At 41.1% G+C, this 21,874-nt stretch overlaps 1 protein-coding gene across 1 annotated transcript in view; it reads right to left on the minus strand.

The window, feature by feature from the left end:
* Positions 1–13,565, minus strand: part of Tab2 (TGF-beta activated kinase 1 (MAP3K7) binding protein 2) — a 50,597-nt gene extending 37,032 nt beyond the window's left edge. The window contains exon 1 of the mRNA XM_028764352.1: positions 13,220–13,565. The gene's annotated coding sequence lies outside the window, so the exon portion shown is untranslated. The remainder of the gene's footprint in view (positions 1–13,219) is intronic.
* Positions 13,566–21,874: the final 8,309 nt, after the last annotated feature.

Raw genomic sequence — 21,874 nt, forward strand, 5'->3', positions numbered from 1 at the left:
AGCTGCTGTTAGAGACTACCATCTGAGAACTTACTCATGTCAAGCTCTTCACAGGACCCACAGGACTACGTCACTTTATAAAGGAGTGGACAAAGCTCTGAATTATTAGTAAAGAACTATTATTAGATGACTAATATTAGAACTACCCACGTACCAAATAAGTATGGTTCAAAATAAATGTAATCTTTAAAATGTCCATCCTCAAAATAATCCCCCAACTGTACAATTTCTGGTGTCCTTAACATCAGTTATTCAACTGTTTGTTGATAAATGGAACCAATCCACACTTTCACAAACTTCTTTACTTTGCTATCACACTAAGTGTACTAAACAGAAAAGAATTGCAATTCATTACAAATCTATATTTCCTCAACAGATAAACCTTTTATTTCTAGCCTCAATCGCATGCCTAAATTCCATTTTAAATATTGAATGAATTGCCTACTTGATCTTACGAATTCTCAGTCTAGACAGCATTTCCGAGCTGATGTGTTCAGAAGCAACCCTGATTGCCTAGCCCAGTCTCAACTTGCCATTTCCCTCCACGTCTCAACTCAGTCAACAGCAAATTCATGCTTCCAACTGCTTTGGCCAAACCCCTTGGGAGTCATTCTTGAATTCCCTTTCATGCCTCACATACGATTCATCAGCAGTTCCTGCCCACACAGGGCTTGAAACACATCCAAAATCTGACCTTTTCTCACCCTTTACTGTTATTACCCTGGTTCCAGCCACACTACTGCCTCTCATCTGGATCACTGCAATAATTTTCAATGCTTTTCAATCATTTTCTTTGGTTACATCTTTCTTCTATTTTCATAATCTAATCCATACACTGCACAGTAATGTTCTTAAGAGGAAGTTACCTGTTTAAAGAAGTCCATATAATCAGTTAATGATGTATAAAAAGTATTTGACATCGTCCAAGACGCAATCATGATAAAAAATTTTAATCAACTAGAAAGGGAACTGATAAACAGCACCTACAAAAACCATTCAGCCAACACATCCCTCATGATCAAAAACTGAACACATCTTGAGATCTGAAAATAGATAGCAAGAGCAAAAGAAAGAAAAGGCACACATACTGAAAAGAAATGAAAATGGACTGTGCTCACAAGGACCCACGGAAAACTCACGGAACCTATTTAAACAGCTTTCAAAAGTCTCAGAATACAATGTGTATTCCCAGAAATCAACTATATTGGTATGTTAACAATGAACAATTAAAAGGCAAATTTTAAAACATAACAGCCACTTACAACTGCTTGTAAGGCCTAGGTATAAATCTACAAAACTGTGTATGATTTGTATGCTGGAAACTACAAAATGCTGGGGAAAGAAATAAAAAACTAAGTAAGCAGAGAAAGATACTATGTTCGTGGACTCAGTTAATAAAATAAGAATGTACATTTTTCTTCAAAACTGACCTACAAGTGAAGTATAATTCCCACCAAAATCCCAGTGATACTTTTTTTTTATATGAAAAAGGAAACAGAATAGCAAAAACAATTAAAAACAATAAAGTTAGAGAAATCTGACAATCTGCCATGTAGTTACAGCAATTAAGATAGTGTAATACTAGTGGGAAGGACAGATCCAAAGAACAAAAGAAAAGAATAGAAAATCCAGAAATGGACCCTTCCAATTACAACCACGTGACTTTTGTCAAAGTTGTAAAAGTAATTCAATTTATTTTCAAGCCAAAAATATTCAACCCAAACAGAAGACCTTAATATAGAAATTAAATCAAAATAGATGATACATCTCTGTATAACACATTCAAAGCTTTTAGAAAACTTTTATAATAGGAAAAAAATCTTTGAGAACAGATGAGTTCTGAGAGTTCGCAAAAAAGGTACAATCCATAGAAAGGTACAATCCATAGAAGATAAAATGAACGGAAATAGCTAGACTTCATCAAAATAAAAAAAAAACTTCATCAAAATTAAAAAAAAAAACCTTCTATATAAAAGACACTGTTAAGTGGATAGAGAAGTCACACTCTAGGAGAAAATTTGCAAATCACTAAAAACAAGAGACTTTGATCTAGATGGCATAAAGAAATCTCTAAATTCAGTAAAAGAACATAAAATATATTTAGAATATAGGGACCACATCACTGAAAATACATCAATAGCAAAGAAACACATGAAAACACATTTACACAACTAGTTATTAGGGAAATACAAATTAAGCTACAATGAGATATTACCTATCAGGCTGGCTGAGATGAAAAAACTGACAATACTAAGTGCTGTTGAAAACACAGAGAAACCAGATTCTTGTACATTTCTAAGTGCAATGTAAATTGGCACAATAACCCTGGAAACCCAGTCAGCCAGCCAGCCAGTCAGGCAACAATCAACCATCTTTACTTTTAGAAACTAAAGGAAATGAAACATGATTTGGAAAGGAGTTCATACCAAATAGTGGTCAAAGAAGAATCACCTATGGCTTTTTTCATTCCCTTGATCCAACAAAACTGTTACATGTACCAGTAATTCATTCCTTGTTAATGCTGTTGTTGGATGTACTACGGTTTAATCATACACTAATCTGAAGGATTTTGGATTCTCTAATTTGAGGCTATAAAAATTAGGCTGAGTTGTGTTTCGTACACAACTCAATGTTAGAAGCTTTAATGGCTGCTCCCCCCCCCCCCCACACACACACATTCTCTGTATTCAGTCCACTTTCCCTTACATACTATCTCGGGGCCCTTGTCCCTTTCACAGATTGATATGCCACATCTCTGAGACCTAGTAGGGACACTGATTTTCTATGTTATCCTATGACTAACATCCATCATTCGGTACACTTCACTGTCCTAATGGTCATATCTTGTTGTGAGAATAATAGTGACCTGCTCATCACGTAACTATACAAAATCTGGCTACTTTCAAGAAGCAAAAAGACCTTTCCAATCATTAGTCTTTTCTGTTGAAATAGGCAAAGTGTCTTTTGTAAAAAGTGGTACTTCTGTCCAGCCACACAGAGAACAGTGAGGAAACCTCGGAATCCTCTGCTTAAGTGAGAAGAACCAGACTGATTCACCACTTACTACCTTGGTGCACTCATGTGCACACTCAACACACAGCTTCCAGGTTCATTTTCATAACGTCAAACTGGAGACCCCAACGTCCTTCAAACTAACGAATGCTTTAGAAAATTATAGTACATCCTAACAATATCATGCTTTTTGGTATTAACAAGAAATGAATACTGATTCACATAATAATCTGCATGGATCAAGGGTATTAGAGTCAAAATAAAAAGCTAATATGAAAACGTAACATAATGCATGATTCCATTTATGCAACTCTCAGTGATAAAGCTAGTATTGTTAGGGAATAAATTGGTGTTTGTCAGGGGTTGAGGTTGAAGGAAATGGTTAAACTATAAAGGAACAAGACAAATGAGTTTCTTTATGATGATTAAAAAGTTTTACTCTGACATCAGTCTAACTATGATGACTACCTAAATCTACACATTATACAAAGATATATATATTATATGAATACCAATTAATAAACCATGTTCTAAGACGTAAAGAAATGCATATTAAGTTTGATCTTAAGACTCTCGTTGGCTTTCTAGCTCATCTTGGGTAAAATCTAAAGTCTTACCACAATCAAAAGCCCCATAGGGAATGTACATACTTAGATATCATTTCCTATTTTCCCATTCCCTCACTCAGGTTCCTAAGGCCTTCCGGCTCCTGGAAGATAACAAACAGGCTTCCAAGCATAGGTCTCTGCATTTGCTATGCCTTGTATTTGGAAATACTTACCTTCATCATTTCATATTCAAATACCTGCTCAAATACTACCTACATAAAAATGTTTTTTTCCATGTAAACAGAAATGTCTCCCCCCCCCCCCCAAAGGAATCTTAAAACCATTACACAAAACTCAAATAATTTCCAAACTTCACTGTTCCCTTGGTCTGTCCTGTATTGGTGAATATTGTCAGAATCAGCAGGAACTCAGTCCAGGAATATGTGATCTTTACCTCTACTTAAAACTCAGTTTTCCCTCCTCAAGTCCATTACCAACCCCATACCTTAATTTCACAGCCTGAATTCTGATCCCTGTCAACTCTAAAACAGCACTAACCTCCTGTCTTTTCTCCCTAATCCAGCACTTACCTAACACATTCTCTCCACTGTAGCCAGTCTTTTTAGAATGTTAAGTATTTGTGTTCCATCAGTAACAAGATGAAGACAAAATCTTCTTTACAGAGTACACAAATATCTTCATACTGTCCTCTTCCTAATTTCCCATCTTAAGAACCATTAGAGCTTAATGTATCATGGAACTATACACAATTTATAGACTTTTCTACCTCCATGTTTAAGGCATGTGAAATGAAATCTCTACTCTCAACTTGTGTATCTCTTTCCTGTCTTTCTAACTCTGAGATTAAGTGCAATCTCTCTTATGTTGGGCTGTCTAATTGCCTACTGAAGAATCAGGCATTCCGGTAGATTCCTAAAGGGCTTTGTCTAACCCAGTTATAGCATTTGTCATAATATATCACATTCTTCTGCACATGTCTCTAGAACAAGAATGACATTGTGGTAATCTGTCCATCCCCTTCACCTAGTAAGTACCTCATGCACAGCAGGAATCCAAAGTATATAAGGAGTTGCAAGACATCTATGGGTAGCATGGTTTTTAAGAAAGTGTAGGAATGAGATACTATGGAAGAACTCCAAGATGTCTTCGAACAGGTGTGAAACTGAAGCAAATAAGACTTAGTTATAACATCACTAGCTCAATTTTCTCATGGATCAGATATCTTTCTCAAAAGGTACTTCTCATTCCACTTGAAAACTGCGACAATGGTTCAGGACAGTCATCCTCCAAATCTATGTCACCATTTGTGAGTGGAAAATCTCATGAAGAGAATGAGGATGTCTCACTCAGGCCAACCAATCACTTCAGCTTAAACATCTTTAAGTGTGCAAGTGTAGTTTAATATGTAAGAAAGCAGAATCACCATATGTGGAAGTGGGAATTTTCTTTGAAATCCCCATTTCCATTTGTATTTATTTTTCCATTTTCTGGAAAATCATCAGGAAGATAGCAAAGTAATACTTAACTCAAGTATAACTATGCTGCATGCCGGTCACAGAGTGAACACCAACGGTTACCCTCAGTGTATACACAGAATATGTTTGTGCTCAGTGGCTTTAAACTTAACACGTAATCTGTTCTGAAGTCTTTTTTCCCCTTGAGAGAGTCTTCTGTATTCCAAGCTGGACTCCAATTCACCATAAAGTGAAGGATGACCTTGAACTTCTGTAGCCTTATGCCTCCACCCCCAGGACTGGGATTACAGATATTCTTTAAAAAATTTTTCATCAAAACTGTTTGTACCTGTATTGCCTACTTCTTTATAACTATGCCTACTTAGGTAAGCACCAATAGAAACCTATAATCCACAAATGTTAGTATAAAATCAAAACAAAGACTCAGATAGACAGAACATTAAGAATAAAGTAGTGCTGGAAAGATGACTCCACCCCCCCTTAAAGTCTAGACTTATAACAACAACAACAAAAAAAGAATATGGAAGCAAATATATATCTATATAAGAGGCTTTATGTACAGTTGAGTTTTTAAAAGGTTCAGGATCCATTTTACATTTTTGGTGCTACTACTCATTGATGCCAACTAGGCTCTAGGCAGATACTGTGTTAGGTTGTAAGGAATATAGAAAACACAGTTACAATTACTGTGTAAATTAGGCAACACAATATTCATTTTGTAACAAGTCTTGTGTATACACCCACACACATAATACAAAATAATGAAGTCTTTTAAAAAGTTTGAATGATAACAGCAGCTGAACTTCAGTGGTAACAGTTAAACTATCCCTGAGTAATCTGAAATTAGACACAGGTGATTTTAAAGCCAGAGCTTTTTTAATTAAATCTCCAACATACTGAAATTAAGGTACTTAATTGCTATGACAGAGGCTGACATGACAATCTGACAAGTTAACAAACTGATCAACTCAAAAGCAGCACTGTCCCCAGATTCTGAGAGGAATCAAGTCAGGTGATTTAATTTTCTACACCTGTAACCTCAGCTCATTAGGATTCAGAGTTCAATGGTTTCTCTGCCTAAAAAGCTCCCTGACTAGTTCTGCAAGATCAAACTGTCCAGATGAAATTGTTATTTCTATTCCAAAGTATTTTCTCTCACTGATAAATCATTAAAAATCATCCTACTGAGCTGCCAGGGCCTGTGCACTGATATGACCAGCAGTATCTTTGGATCACACAACTTAACAGACAGGAAGCCAATATAGTGTGCTCAATCCTGCTAACACCACAAAGTTAACATTAATATATAAAAGGTCAAATGAAAAGTCATTAATGCAAATACATGCGAGTAAAATGCTAACAATCAAAATTATAGTCTTATTTAATACCTCAATTAACAAACTAGGAAGTAAGAATTCACTGATCACAATTACTCTCCAATGGACCCATGCCTTTCTCTTAGTAATAATCAGCATTCGTACAGTACTACTAAACTCATACTTCTGTATTCTCGTCTCCCTTTGTCTCTCCTCCACAGACCTTCCCAACCGTACATTAGTATTCAGCTTCTGGGGCTTCAACTAGAAGGCCTTAATTTAGTCACTTTTATTCTTTTGTTCCTTAAATGAAACAAGAATGCTACATTCTTTAATAAGGCAAATAATAGAGTACATATTCTTACATTACTTCCACTCTCCTCTGCTGGACCTGTCTGTGAATCAGACTTTCTGATTCCACAGTTGATTAGCAGACAAATAACAGAATCACAGACACTCAACTGCTACTTCATTTATTTTCCAAATTAGACCACAGTGTGCCAGATTTCAACAGACAGCAAGTACACGTTTAGTGAGGGCTGTTTTGGTTGTTTGTATATTACTGGGTATGTCTGTGAGTGCATGCACCTACCACACTATGTGTGGAGTCTGAGACAGCATGGTGATCCTCGGGAGCAAACTGAGGGTTTCAGGCTTGGCTATAGGCAGTTTTACCTGCTGAGCTGTCTCTCTGACCCAGTGAGTGATCAATTTTCCCTTCCTTTCTTCCTCCCCCCCCCCCCCCCGCTTTGTAATTCAAGAAATACTCTATAAATGGCTCAAATATTTTTGGCCTGTTCAGTTTTTAAATTTTAGGAAATCTAGAATCATTATTCACTAGGTAAAGGACAGCCTGCATTAGGAGAAAGCCGAGCAGTGTTAACACTTAAACATACAGAGAATGGTCACTGCTAAAGAGAGTGCTGGATACTTTCCCCTTTCTGTGCAAACACTATTATTCTCATGTAAGGAATGGAAGCAAATGATTGGGCCATTTAGTTCATAAAGCGAGTGCAAATCAAATGTCTTAAAGGGATTAAATAAACGATCTTTAAATTAGTTAAGGTATATAATTATACATGAATTATTTTTCTGTTCTGCCTTTTAAAAGCTGCTATATCCCACAGGGTGTGGTAGCACATGTCTGTGACCCCAGGTACTTTGAAAGCTGGGGCAATAGTACACGTTAAGAGGTCAGTCTGTACAACTTGGTTAGACCGTGTCTCAAAACAAACAAACAAACAAACAAATAAAACAAAGATTGGGGTGCTATCTTAAAGGTAGATTGTTGCTTAGCATGTACTGAGTTTGGCTCTCCAGGCTGGAGGAGGTACTATCACTCCATTTCATGTTCATGTCAGCAGCATAAGAGTTAATAACCAACCACTTAGCTGCAAATATAATTAATCCATTTCTTTAGATTTCTTGAATTCTTTCTCAAAAGTTTTGCTAGACTTAAAAACCATGAGTTATAAGATTTTACCTAACAATTTAGACTGTGTGTAAGACTAAAAGCTCAGCCAGGCTTATATCTAAATCACAGCACTGGAGAGGCAGGAGGACTGCAGAGGCAGGAGGACTGCAGAGAGCTCTAGGCCAGCTTAGGGTACATGGCAAACCTCTTCCTCAAAACAAAACGCATACACTCAAAATCTTAAGTCTAGTGTAACCCATAACCTTTCAGACACAGGAGTTTATCAACAAAGAGCAGTGGTTCGGGGCATGACAGAGCATGCCTGTAATCCTAGCACTCTGGTGGCAGAGGCAGGCAGATCTCTTGTGTGTTCAATGCCAGCTGGTTGGCATAGACTTTTGATAACCTATCTTTAAAACACACAAATTATAGTGGTGGAACAAAAGACAACCATTACAAACCAGTCCCGCCTCCAGCTTGATGAACTCCTAGCTCCAGGCCATGCCCTCCCCAACAGGTGAGGAAGGCAGAGAGGGAAGGAAGCCATGCTCTATCTATCTATCTACCCTGAGGAGCTCAATGCACTCATCTCCCAGTGTTACAAAGATCTGCAATTTAAATGGTTATTCTGTTTTTCCTCAAAATCTCATATTCACAAGCTGCACATTTCACCTTTGTAAATGTTTCCCTTAATATTTTGTAAAGTGTATGAAATACTCTTGTTTATACAATTACGGAGAAAAACTGGCAGTTGACTATTACTCAACATTTTCAATGTGCCATACATACACTGTGCTACATGTCTCAAGTGTCTGCATAAACTGGCATTTTATTCAGTTCTTGCTGTCCACTTGAAAAAGTGTTTAGATCCAGTTTATCAAGCTAAATGACAGGCCCACAATACTCCTTCACCAGAAAGCTGTAATGGTCTTCCTGTGTTAGACTAGATATGACACAAATCAACTCACCAGAAAGCGCCAGTGACATTATACTACAGGCGAGGTTGCTCTAAGTAGCCAAATGAAATGTAGATTTAACAATGTCCACATGGTGCTGGTAGAACTTGCTGCAGTTACCAACTCAGCCATGTTGATTTTGCAGAGCTCCAGAAGGGCAGCAAACAAAAATGACACAATTTATCCACACTGTACTGCATATAACTTGTATTTAAATGTACCACTTAATCAGCAGAAACTTTAGCCAATTTGTTTTACAGATTAGAAAACGGGTTCAGAGAATCTAAGAATTTGTAACTGGCCCTAAATCAAGCGGCAAAGTAGATGGTGGCCAAAACTAGGATTCAAACAAGGGTGGTAAATTCCAGAATTTTCTACTGAGTCACAAAGTAGCTTTCTAAAGTACTAACAATAGGAAATCCCTACTAATAGAAACTCTGTAACAATTTGTAATTCTGAAGCAAAAATACAATTTTCTTTCCAAGTTATAAAGGATATTCTTAGTCTAAGAAAAAAATGTCACAATTTTCTGAAATTAGGACTGGTGCTCACTGCAGATCTCAGATCAAACAATGTCCTCTGCTCAGCTTCCATGGTCTCTTTCCTTGTGTTTCCTCAGACACATTTTATTCATTTCTTATGTCGTCTACCACTAATATAAACTATAGAAGAACAGGCAATTTTGTCTGTATTCAGTACCGCATCTCCAGGATCTAGGTGTCCCAGACACTACTAGTAGTGCTTAATAAAAACTTGAAGAGTGAATGAAAACTTGGACCCAGTAGGAGTTCAATGCTCAGTAGCGGCACTGTCTTTACTAAAGCAGGACGCTATGTGCATAGTACAAATTCTGAAATGGAACTGATGATTAATATGAAGGAGAGCAAGGACACACCTGAAAGCACTACATTAGGCGGTTGAGGCCAGCACTCAAATCAAGACTCAAACAAACAAAATGAACGAGGTCAATAAAGTAGTTACATTCAGCAAAACCTTTTTTTAATCAAACACCACCGAAAGATGGAGGTAAGGATCTACATAAATTAAGTTTTGAATTAATATACTTTTAAACTGGCAAACCTAGAAATATTCTACAGAAATCTTCAAACATCAACTTGTCAGCTAACAATTCTGAGTCAAGAGAATCTAAGTGAAATATGTAATTCCCCTCCCATTTCCTTTAAAAAACAAAATCTAGAAGGGTGAATGTGGGTGAAGTACCACTATAATAAACAGGTTGTTCTGAGATGAGGATACTCGGAAAACGAAAGACAGAGCCTTCCCCTTAATACTGGCCTCTGGTACCAGGCTCACAACTGAGTTTAGTGATTGACCAAGGAGAATGCACAGTACCTAGCAACTCCTAGAGTACTTAGGCATTTTGCCTTTCTGAGTGTGTGTTCTTGACTTTTTTATTTTATTTTATTTATTTTATTTATGTTATATATATGACTAGTACACTCACTCTAGCTGTCTTCAGACATACCAGAAGAGGGCATCAGATCCCATTACAGATGTTTCTGAGCCACCATGTGGTTGCTGGGAATTGAACTCAGGACCTTTGGAAGAGCAGTCAGTGCTCTTAACCACTGAGCCATCTCTCCAGCCCATTCTTGACTTTTTAAGGGTCAGAATAATTAGGAGATAAAACATTAAAATACTCGTAAATACTTAGGGGAACATAAGTCAGAGGTCAATAATGTGAACATATATCTAATTTTCACTTAATTTTAGTCTCTCCAAATTTCCTACCATCTGAATACAGTGCTAAGGGAAGACACATAGCACATGTGAATGCCCATCAAAAGAAGTCTCCTTAATGCAGTCCAGCAGTCACTTTCCTGTACTTGGCAGGCATCTACTACCCACATTTCCATATTCCGGCAAACTGTTCATCCAATCCTCTACCAGCATCTTCTTCCCTATTTGTGCAGTGCACCGATCGTCACACCTGCCTCTATTATTGCGTAATCCTGACTTTAAAGAGTTATTTAAAAAGACAGTGTAAATCAATCAAAATAAAAAGGAATACTGCTGGTCTCTGGGGGGTGTGAATCTGGCCAAGCAGAAACATAATGAAGTTTAAAACTTTAATCTGATTTATAATCTATATTATAAATATTTCCAGGAACTTTTTAAGAAGATAGGAAGGCAAAACTTCTTTTCTAAAGTATTCTGATATTCATAATAATAAGCACTTAGTGTGTATGTATGTGTAACTTCAGATCTAAAAAATTCATCCTACGGGAGTTTTTCTATCACGTACCTCATAGTGCAAGCTTATTTCTCAAAATGAAGGTGGCTCACTGATTTCTAACCAGTTATTTGGAAATTTTCCTTACATAAAAGCAGAATAAAGCTTTTATTTCTGTCAAGGCATGAAACCAATCATGTTAAGACCTTTGGGAGTCTGAGCAGTGTTCACCTAACTATGCAGAATTTGCCTCATTTCACTAGGTGTCCTAACTACTCATCTTACCATATCCTTAGCGAAAGGCAAGCACTTCTTTCCACAGAGTATTAAAAACAGGTGTCTCCTTCAATCAGGTGTGGTTGACTTAAAAGTCACTCTTTGAGAACGTATCATTTGCACCTTTGATCATTTCATCTCCTTGTTAATGAATTATACAAACGCAGGTTCTATTATGAGAGGTCACAGAGAACATTTTGAATAATGATATTTCCTAGTGTCTTTTGGAAACCATTTCTAACTCAGAAAAAGCTAGTTGATGAAACAAAAAGAAAGTTGAAGCGATGGCATATATTCAGTGGATAACAATAATTACCATATTCAACTTTCAGTTTGATTCTTTAAGACTGAACATAAAGCACTCTCTATTACACACTGGTGTAGGGGGCAAGCAGAGGTCCTGAATCACTGGAATTTTTGTTCTATTTCCTGCTAATACACAGATAGTACCACCATTCAACATATTCATTCCACACACGTTTTAAAAGCTATAGAACCCTTCCTGGACTATCTGGCTACTAGCTCAACATGAATCTGAAAATTTCCCCTCAGGTTTCAAAGTAAAGTAGTATATAGTAAAAGAAATAATGCATATAGTAAAATAAATAAATAAATAAAGCATATAGTAGAAGAAAAAGCAACTGTTCATTTATTAGAAATATGTATGGTTTCAAAAAGATTTCAAATTGGGCAGTTTTAAAAGTAATCATGGATTCACCTTTACAAAGACATTAGGGTGTTTTTGAAAAGGTGTTAAGACTCTTGCTGTACTAAGTGTGGTGAACAGTAATAACTAACCCCCCCCCCAAAAAAAAAATCTCATCTGTACCCAGTGAAATTCCTGGCAAAATCTGACCGTGCATAATGAGCCACATCTTCCTTGAGTACGCTAGGGCACAAGCTAATTCCTTTAATAAGATGGCAATCGACCGAACCCTTAAGATTTGGCACTTACTAACTTACCCAGAACTGACAAAATGGATGCAAAGCTAGAGCGCCTGGTTGCTGCCTCGAATACTGCGTTTGTGTCCAAGAACTTCCCAATGAATAAAAGCCCATCTACCAACAGCCTGCAGTGATTTTGGGAGCCGAATTCACGAGACTAGAATAAAAGCTCCATGCGGCTTCAAATCTCCTCCGCTCTCCTGGAAACCCCTCTTATCAGAAACATTTGAAGAATTCCTCCATAACAATTAAGCTGACTTGAATGGAAACTTAGCATCTCAAATATACTATATATGGAATGAAACTTGGCCAAACACGTAAATAAAAACTCACACGCTCCCTGACACTTTCGGTCTACAACCCTGAGCCAACAATTCTACAGCATCAGCAACAGACAGATCCACCTGTCACCTGTCAGCAACGCCCAGAGACCCTCCTTAAGCCTCCCACTTTCAACCACTACCTCGTGGTCCCTCTGGTGAATCGGTCAAGAAAGTCAGAATAGTCCAGTGGACACTAAGGGGGCCACCTATTCACAGCGGGGCGTGCTGCCCATTTCGAGGAAGGCTGCAGAAAAGCAAAATCGGAAAGGAAAGGGAGCGAAGGGCTTCCTCTTTCCCCTGCACTTAACTTCCCCGGCTCTCCCTTAACTCTCGGGCCCCGAAGTCATCGTTCGCCAGACCTGGGTTCCCCCAAAGGCGTCTGGTTCCTTCCCTCCCACTTCCAGATCACAGGCCTGGGGGCGGGCCGGGGGCAAGGCACCCCCACCCCCGGCTCTCTCCGGCGCTGGGCTCCAGGGCAGGCCCGGTCCCCCTCCCCCGACGCCCCGGGGCCCAGGCCAGGCCCCAGGCTCCCCGCCCCCACCCTCCCTGCAGGACTTGGGGGGCCTCCCTGAGCCTCGCCACCGCGGGCAGGACCCGGGCGGAGCGGGGACGAAGGCGAGGAAGGCGCGGACGCCCCACTAGGGCCTCGCGCGCCAGGCAGAGCCGGTTCCCGACCCAGAGTAGGCGCGGGGAGCCCGGCTGGGGAGCCCGCCGAGGCCCCGCAGCGCCGTCCGCTTACCCTTCGCCGCCGCCGCGGCTTCCCCCTCCTCCTCGTCCGCCGCCTCTCCCACTTGGGCAGCCGTCTCCCCCGTCGTCGTCGCCGCCGCCGCTGCCTCCGTCACCACGGCCGCCGCCAGCGCCGATTCCACCCGGCAGGGGGGACACCTCAGCCCTCCCTCCCCGCTCAGCCCCTCCGCCCGGCCGCCGCCGCCAACTCCCTCCGGCCGCTGCTGCCGCCGCCGCTCGCGGCTGAGGGGGAGGGGAGGGGGCTCGGCCTGGGGCGCCCCGCCGCCGGCGCCTGCCGCGGATCAAAGCGATGGCCCGGGCGGCGTCGCCGCGGCCCGCTGCTCGGCTCCGGCTCGCACGGCCGCCCTGCCTCCCTCCGCCCCCACCCCCCGGCCGCTCGCCTGCCCTCCCCCCACCCCCCCAGCTCTCGCTCGCTCGCGCCGCGGCTCCGCCAGCCCAGTCCGCATCAAAATACGGCCACACAATATGGCGGCGCGGCGGCCGGCAAACACCGCGAGATCTGAGGCGGCGGCCGTGACGAGGCCTCCCTCCGTCGGGTGGCGGGGATGCGCTGTCCACGCCCCACCTCCGGCACCCGCCGTCCCCACGCCCGCGGCTGGAGGGAACGCGTCCCGGAGCGGGCTGAGGAGAACAGTGCGGGTCCCTCACGCTCCGAAGGGCTACGCTGGAGGGAGGGAGGAGAGGGACTGAGCGCCGACCGGTGCGCGCGCCGCCGAGGGGCTCGCGGGTCCGGAAGCGGGTGGCGGGCTGTGTGAGCTGTGCGAGCCGGTGGCCCCGCTCGGGGTGACGGGCGGGACCCTGCAGGCCCTGGCGGGCCGCGGGGCAGGTGGGCCTGCGGCGGAGGCGAGGGTCTGGCCTGCGGGGCCTGCGGGCCTGCGAGCCGGACACACCCCCTTGGAGCCCGGCCAGGCCTCGTCGAGGCCGCGAGCTACCGGGTGACTTGGGAGGGACCACGGGACGGACCGAGGCCGGGCGTTGCGGGACGCGTCCTGGAAGCCGCGGGACACGAGCGGAGTTTGGCTCGGGCGCTTGACTTTCCTTGAGCAGCAGTTGGGGGCGGGAGAGAAAACGATCTAAATAATACATGGGAGTTGTTTCGATTTTAACTGCACGTTCCTAGAAGTCCTAGAGGCAGAGCCAAAGACACTTTAGCTTCGAAAGGAGAGGGGGACACTTGAAGTTTCTAGCTTCTTAAGGATGTGTTTCGTTTTCCCTGGGAGGGGTGGGAGTGGCCAACGTTCAGCGCTCAGGCGTTTCTCACAATGTAAGATATTTATTTAAAAATCTTGGCGATTTCTTATGGCAAAAAAAAGGGCTTTAATTTCTTGACCCTGTCCAAAGTGTGCGTATCGCTGCCAGTTTCTTTCTTGAAGAAATTCATACGGCTGAGAAAAATCCCGAAGGACTAGTATTTTCAGTATAAGCTCCATAGGTGCGGAAGTTTATTGTTTTTAAAGCCTCCAGTTTAAACATTTAAATATAACCCTTTCACTTCCCCTTTCACGCTCAGTTTTTAAAAAAATACCTGAAATATTGGAGTTTACCTCCAATTAAAAACTTTTAGCCCTTCAGATTTACAACATTGGAACTTTAAAAAAATTTTCTTTCGGAGATGACATTAAGAGTAAAAGTATATACTTTGAAAAGGTAATTTTTGTGTGTGCAAAGTAAAAGTAAATTACAATTTACATAGTAGATGCTGTTTTCATTACTTCACAGTAACACCATTGAACCCTAAGTTCTCTGAGGAATTATTTCCGTAGTATAATGATTTTAGATAAATTGAATAAATTATTAAGAAAACTATACTTCTCTTAAACTGAGGCACAATGCGAACACATACTTCTAAAATAATAGAATTGGGTTAAGTAATAGTTTCTGTTCAAAATTTATGAAGTGTACACATTTTAATAGAAATATAATATTTGCCATATAAATTTAAATGTAATTGGTGTGAGTAAGGAAAGAGAAGATATAACCATATGTCCTTGGCCAAATTTGAAAAGTTTGGACCTCTAATGAAGAGGAAAATTCTATGGAAGAACTAATGCCTTTAAAAAAAAAAAAAACTTTTGGGATCTTGTAAGAAACAAAGACTCCAGATTAAAGGAAGCTAAAGAACATCTTAATGCAACATGGGACCCCAACGTTGATCCCTTACTGGAGAAGAAAAAGTTACAAAGTATTTTGTATTGGGACAATTGGGTAAAGTTGGATATGGACTATAGATACAATGTAAGTATTATGTTACCTTTAACTTTCCCAAACTTGTTCTGCATTATAATATTCTTAAACACACTGAAGTGTTAAAGAGGTGTAACATTTATACATTTAACAAGTTATCAATCTTTTCCCCCAAGTGGCCCAGGGAAAAAAAAGTATATTCTGTATGCCGTCTTTGTATCTATTTATACATTCATATCTGCCATTCACATAGAGTGATGATAAATTTTAAATCTTGGTCAGGGACATTTTAAAAGTCAAATTTGATGAATCTAGGCCGTTTGTACTGTCTCAAAATGTTTCAAAAGTTTGGTTGTGAGCCTGGCCTTTATCGGGCAACATCTGTCCAGTTCTCAGAATCCCAAAAGATCTTGCAATTTCTGAGAAGTTTGACATTACAAAACAAATCCTTTTAAAAACCAACCTGGGCTGGAGATGCATTGTAGTGTTATAACACACGCCTGTGTAAGGCCCCTGGGCTTCAGTCTCTGCACAGCAGTAACAGAGCAAAAATAGCAGGACTTTCAACTCCTAGGGGTTTCCTTAGCAAGAGGAGGCACATAGTGAGCTTGAGATGGATGATTGGTCCTCTTAGTTTCTCCCTACAAACAGACTAGAGGTTTCGGTTATCTGGGTATGTTTTCCAACATCTTCAATCTATTTGATTTGGAACATAAATAACTAAGAATGCCTTTATGTATTTGATACATGTGATTTCTGTTTATCCAATTGGTGAATAGTCAAGTCATCTCTAACCATAAGACTATAATGAAAATAAGGGCAGACTGTGTCTTCCAAGTATTTTCTGTAGTAGCTACAGGAAACTGGGTAAGATTCCATTTGGCGTTCAGAACATTTTAGTGTAGTTTTGTGCTTTGTGATTCAGTGAGCACTAGCTACCTGTGATTGTTTAAATCAAAATCAAACTCATACCCACATTCGCAGGGCCCACATTTCAAGTGCGCAATAAGCCATGCGTTCCATCTTCACAGAAAATGCTGTTCAACAGAACTGGTAGCGGAAGAGATTACACTGTATAAATAGCATCTGCACAAGGTAGCCAGTGATAGTCACCATAGAAGCTTAGGGGAGGAGAGATTACTCTGCAGGGGATGAACACAGGAGAAGCAGAGCAAGTTTCAAGAGGATTGCATGTGGCAGGTGGAGGTGAAGCCAGAGGGTTCCAGGCAGTGACAGCTTGAGCAATGCAGGAGAGATGTGAAACAATTCGGTGTATCTGTAGCATAAAAGATGTAAAGGAAGGCAGGGCTACATAAAACCACATGCTGAGCCTAGCCTGGTCTTCAGGCAATGAGAGGGATGTGTGTTTAGAGAAAGGACATGATTAAATAAATGGTTAAGAAGGATGTTCTTATGGCTGTCAAGACACCTTACCTGGTAAAGTGCTTGGTGGACAAACCTGAAGATTGATCTGTAGACACCACATAAAAAAACTGACGCAATATGACATGTATCCCTAATCCTAGCACTGAGGAGGCAGAGAGAGACTGATCCCTGGGGTTTGTTGGTAAGCTGCTCAATACCCCCTCTCCCCCACCCACAAGGACATTGGAGTAGTAGTGAAGCCACAGATTGTATAGCAGTGCAGTAGTTCAAATGAGAGACACTGAGAGATTGCAGTGATGTGACCTGTTATCAATATTGTTTTTTAATGGCGTTTAACAAATCTTGATTTAAAATGGCATAATGAGCCATGATGGTGCACATCTGGAATCCTAGTACTTGTGAGATACAGACCGACCGGCCAGGCCTTCAGCAGTATCCTCAGTTCCATAGTGAGTTAGAGGATAGTCTGACATAAAACATCTTATTAAATAATATAAAAGTCCATATCTCACAGACTTGGGGACTACAAGGCAGACTAGACCTCAGTTTGAAAGACTGGTTCTTTCCATTTCTGCTCTGCTGTTTAGGGCTTTTGAATCTCAGGCTAATAAGATGGTCCTAGTAGTGGTAGGCATTCTGGAGTGTTAACATCTAGAAGGAAGGGGAGAGGAGGAGGAGGAGGAGGAGGAAGAGGAGGAGGAGGAGGAGGAGGAGAAAGGGACGGAAAAGAGAGGAGGACATGTTTTCCAAAACAGCTTTCTTTTTTCTTCCTGTGGTCAATCTTGATTGTCAGCTTGATGTGACTTTAGAATCACCTGTGAGACACATCTCTGGGTATCTCTATGAGGGTGTTTTCAGAGAGGTTTAACTGGTGAAAAGACCTGCCTCACCAGGCAGTGGTGGTGCACGCCTTTAATCCCAGCACTTGGGATGCAGAGGCAGGCAGATTTCTGAGTTTGAGGCCAGCCTGGTCTACAGAGTGAGTTCCAGGACAGCCAGGGCTACACAGAGAAACCCTGTCTTGAAAAACCAAAAAAAAAAAAAAAAAAAAAAGAAAAAGAAAGAAAGAAAGGAAGGAAGGAAGGAAGGAAGGAAGGAAAGAAGGAAGGAAGAAAAAAGAAAAAAGAGACCTGCTTCAATGTGGGTGATCACCTCCTGGACTGGGCTTTCAGACAACCAAAATTAGACAGTAACCTGCCAGTCTGTCTGCAGAGATCAGACCGGTATCTGCAGAGATGGGGGGTGGGGGTGGGAGGAGAGGCTGGCCCCATGGGAGTGTTCAAGTGAAGGGGAGAGGGGAATCAGATTAAAGCTGTCTTCTGCAGCTGCTGCTTCTTTGAGACACCCTACGACAGACAAGGTAGGCCTGGCCAGCTTTTAGCAGTGAAAGCTTCAGGGGAGAGTCCACTTCCCCAGGAAATGTTCTGGCTCTTATGTGACAGATGCTCCCAGATGGAGTGGTGGAGTAATTCTTACACACTTTTATTCCTTCTGGATAGGATCTTGGATACATTTTGGGGTGGGTTTGGGTCTGACAGTAGATGCTTTCTATTGACTTGGTCTGAGATGGTAGGGATGCCTTATCTGTATGTGGAGGGTCTCGGGATACTGCCCCTAAGTGACTGATTGTCACGATCCTCTCCATGGGGTGATGTGGCTGTGATCACGTGACAGGGGCCTGATCAGAGCAGGTGAAGCTCCTACAGTCTTCTGGTATGAGGTTCTGAGGCTTGCAGCCTACTCAGCCTTACCAGGTTTCCTGGCACGGTCTACTGCCCCACAGTGGCGGGAGCACCAGTGTTCATCTCTCTCTCTGCTTCCTGACTGTGGATGCACTGTGGCCAGTCATGCCTTCCTTGGAACAATGGATTGTAGACTCTGGCTTGAACCAAAACCCTCCTCCTCCTTTACATGGCTTTTGTCAAACATTTTGTTATGACAAGAAAAGTAACTAATGTAGCTCCCCTCTCCCAGCCTACTTCCCTTCCCTTCCCCTGGATCACATTTGAACCACAGACTAGTCCGAGGTTCTCACAGTGAAACAGGTTTTGAATAGTAAAGAAGGGGAGGTAAGAGTCAAAGATACCCTGAGGGCTTCTGCCAAATGACTCAGGACCACAGAAAAAGAAGCAGATATGAGAGGAATTGTGATTCTTGTAACTGCTCTGGTTTGGGGATGGCAGAGAGGAGGAGCGGGAGGTGGGGGTGAGCGAGGAAGGGGGTGAAATAATGAGTCTCAACCACCAAGAGAAATAAGTAAGAATAACATCAAGAGCACAGAAGGAATGCTTGACTTAGGAGATGGGCTACTTTGTGAGTGTGTGGTGTGTGTGTGTGTGTGTGTGTGTGTGTGCGCACAAACTGAAAGCTGTTCCTAAGACTTCTATGGATGTGCAAAGAATAACAAGATGATTCTGAAGAACAAAGCTGGAAGACTTACCCTACAAAATTTCAAAGTTCATTATGAGGCTCAGTAATTGAGACAGTGTGGTATTGGCAGTGGCCTAGATGAATATACCAAAGGAATATAATAGAGAATCCAGAAATAGAACTCGGGAGCTTGATTTACAGCAAAGTCACTGCCACAGTTCAGCGAGGAAAGGATAATATTTTGAACAAATGGTGCTGGAGCAATTGGCTACTCATCTGGAAAGAAAGGATATTTGACTCCTACCTCACTCCGTAGACACTAATTAGTTCAAGATGATCATAGACCTAAGTGGGAAAGGTTTTTAAACAAGCTTGTACTAATCAAGAGATATGATCAAGAGAGTGGGTTGGGAAGAGAGACCATATTTTAATACACACATCTGGATAATGGACTCATATCCAGAATCAGCAAAAAGAATTCTGTAAGTCAGTAAGAAAATCAAACAGATTAAATTTTAAAACAAAGGCTATTGTTGTTATTGGAGGTTTTTCTTTTCTTAAATTTTGAGACAGTGTCTTATGGCAGTTCAATCTGGCCTTGAATTTACTATGCAGCCAAGACTAGCCTTGAACTCCTGATCATCTTGCATGCTGGGATTGTAGACAAGCATCACTATCCCTGTCTAAGAGACTCCAGAACAAGTGCTCTACCAAGATGACTTCTAAACGGCCAAGAGATACCAGGGAAATGCTCAATATAACTCCACATGAAAGAAATGAAAATAGCAACAGAGATACACAACAGCCCAATCTATTGGCTTAGTTTGTCCAGAGAGCTCTAATACATCTGGCTGTCACTTGTCCACTAAAAACACATGCATGAATATTTATAACACATTTATTCATGACAGCAAACCCCAAATGTTCATAGCATCCATACCTACAGAACCATCGTACCAGCTGCATTCTTGTTCTTTTTTAAAAGTGTGTGTGTGTGCGTGTGTGTGTGTGTAGATGGCAAGATGGTAAGGATGCTATAAACATACCTGGTCAGAAGATAACTTTGCAGAGTCCGTTCTCTCCTTTAACCTTTGCATGGGGATTGAACTGAAGTTATCAACAGACTTGTACAGAAAGCACTTTAAACACTGAACCATCCTCCTGGCCCAGGATCCTTATTTTTTAACTGCCCGAAGTTGGCAGTGATGCAAGTATTTGTTACAAGAAAAATGAATAAATTGCGGTATATTTATACAATGAAATATTACTTAGCAATCAAACAGAACTGACTAATTACTTTGTCAATAATCAGTTGCTATTTCAAAAAGATTGCCAAGAAAATTCAAAGGAGCAGTAGAGAGCATTTTTTTTTCCTTCAAATGATCACACAGGGACCATGGGTTTTCAGGTCAGAAAGATGCACCTGAAATTCTACCTTATACTAGATACAAAAATTAATTTGAAATGGGCCATAGATAGACCTAAATATAAGAAGTAAAACCAGAAATAAATCTTACCTGGATTTAGCCATGATCTCTTAGCCATACTATCAAAAACATGAGCTGAAAAAAAGAAAACCAGATAGGTTGGGTTTTATTAAAATTTTTTAAACTTCTTAATAATCAAGATAAATAATAGCATACAACCATACAAAAATTTGAACAAAATTGTTTGTAATGTCTTTATTCACAATGCCAAGAAGTAGAAATAACCCAAATATTTATCAACTGATAAGTGGAAAATAAAATGTGGCACACTCACAGTGGGGTATCATTTAATTATAAAAGGAAGTGAGGTACTAACCCGTATTACACCTTAGACACAGTTGAATAACTTTCAACTAACTGAAAGGCCAATCAAACTGAAAAATATGAAAAAATATTACATATTGATAAACATATGTTGAATGATTCTATTTATTTGAGTTGTCCATAATAGGTCAGTACACACACACACACAAACACAGTAACACACAGAGAAAGAGAGAGATTAGTAGTGATCAGGAGCTAGAGGAGAAAAAAAAGATAATATAACTGCTCATTACTGACTTTTTTCTTTTTTGGTTGATAAAAAGTCCTAAAATTAACTGTTGGTGGTGTGTGTGTGTGTATTCTTTACATATATACAATATACATATACAGTCTTTACAACTCTGAATATACTAAAAACCTCTGAATTTTACACTTTAAAAAGGTAATATTTGCCGGGCGGTGGTGGCGCACGCCTTTAATCCCAGCACTTGAGAGGCAGAGGCAGGCGGATTTCTGAGTTCAAGAGTTCGAGGCCATCCTGGGCTACAGAGTTCCAGGACAGCCAGGGCTACACAGAGAAACCCTGTCTCGAAAAACCAAAAAAAAAAAAAAAAAAAAAGGTAATATTTATCCTACCAAAATTAGTAAACTACTCAACAAAATAAATGCCATTCAGACATTGTGAGAAGCTGGGGAGGAGCAAGCTAGGTAAGAACAGTAACATGATCCCGATACTATTCTGTTGCTGAGGAGACACCATGGCCAAGGCAACTCCTATGAAAGACAGCATTGAATTGGGGGCTTGCTGACAGGTTCAGAGGTTTAGTCCACTAGCATCATGGTGGGGAGTGTGGAGGCAGGCATGGTGCTAGAGAAGTAACTGAGAGCTACATCCTGATCTATAGGCAGGAGAGAGAGAGAGAGAGAGAGAGAGAGAGAGAGAGAGAGAGAGAGAG

Source organism: Grammomys surdaster, unplaced genomic scaffold (assembly GCF_004785775.1).
Source record: "Grammomys surdaster isolate TR1022 unplaced genomic scaffold, NIH_TR_1.0 143, whole genome shotgun sequence".
In the NCBI taxonomy this organism is placed as follows: Eukaryota; Metazoa; Chordata; class Mammalia; order Rodentia; family Muridae; genus Grammomys; species Grammomys surdaster.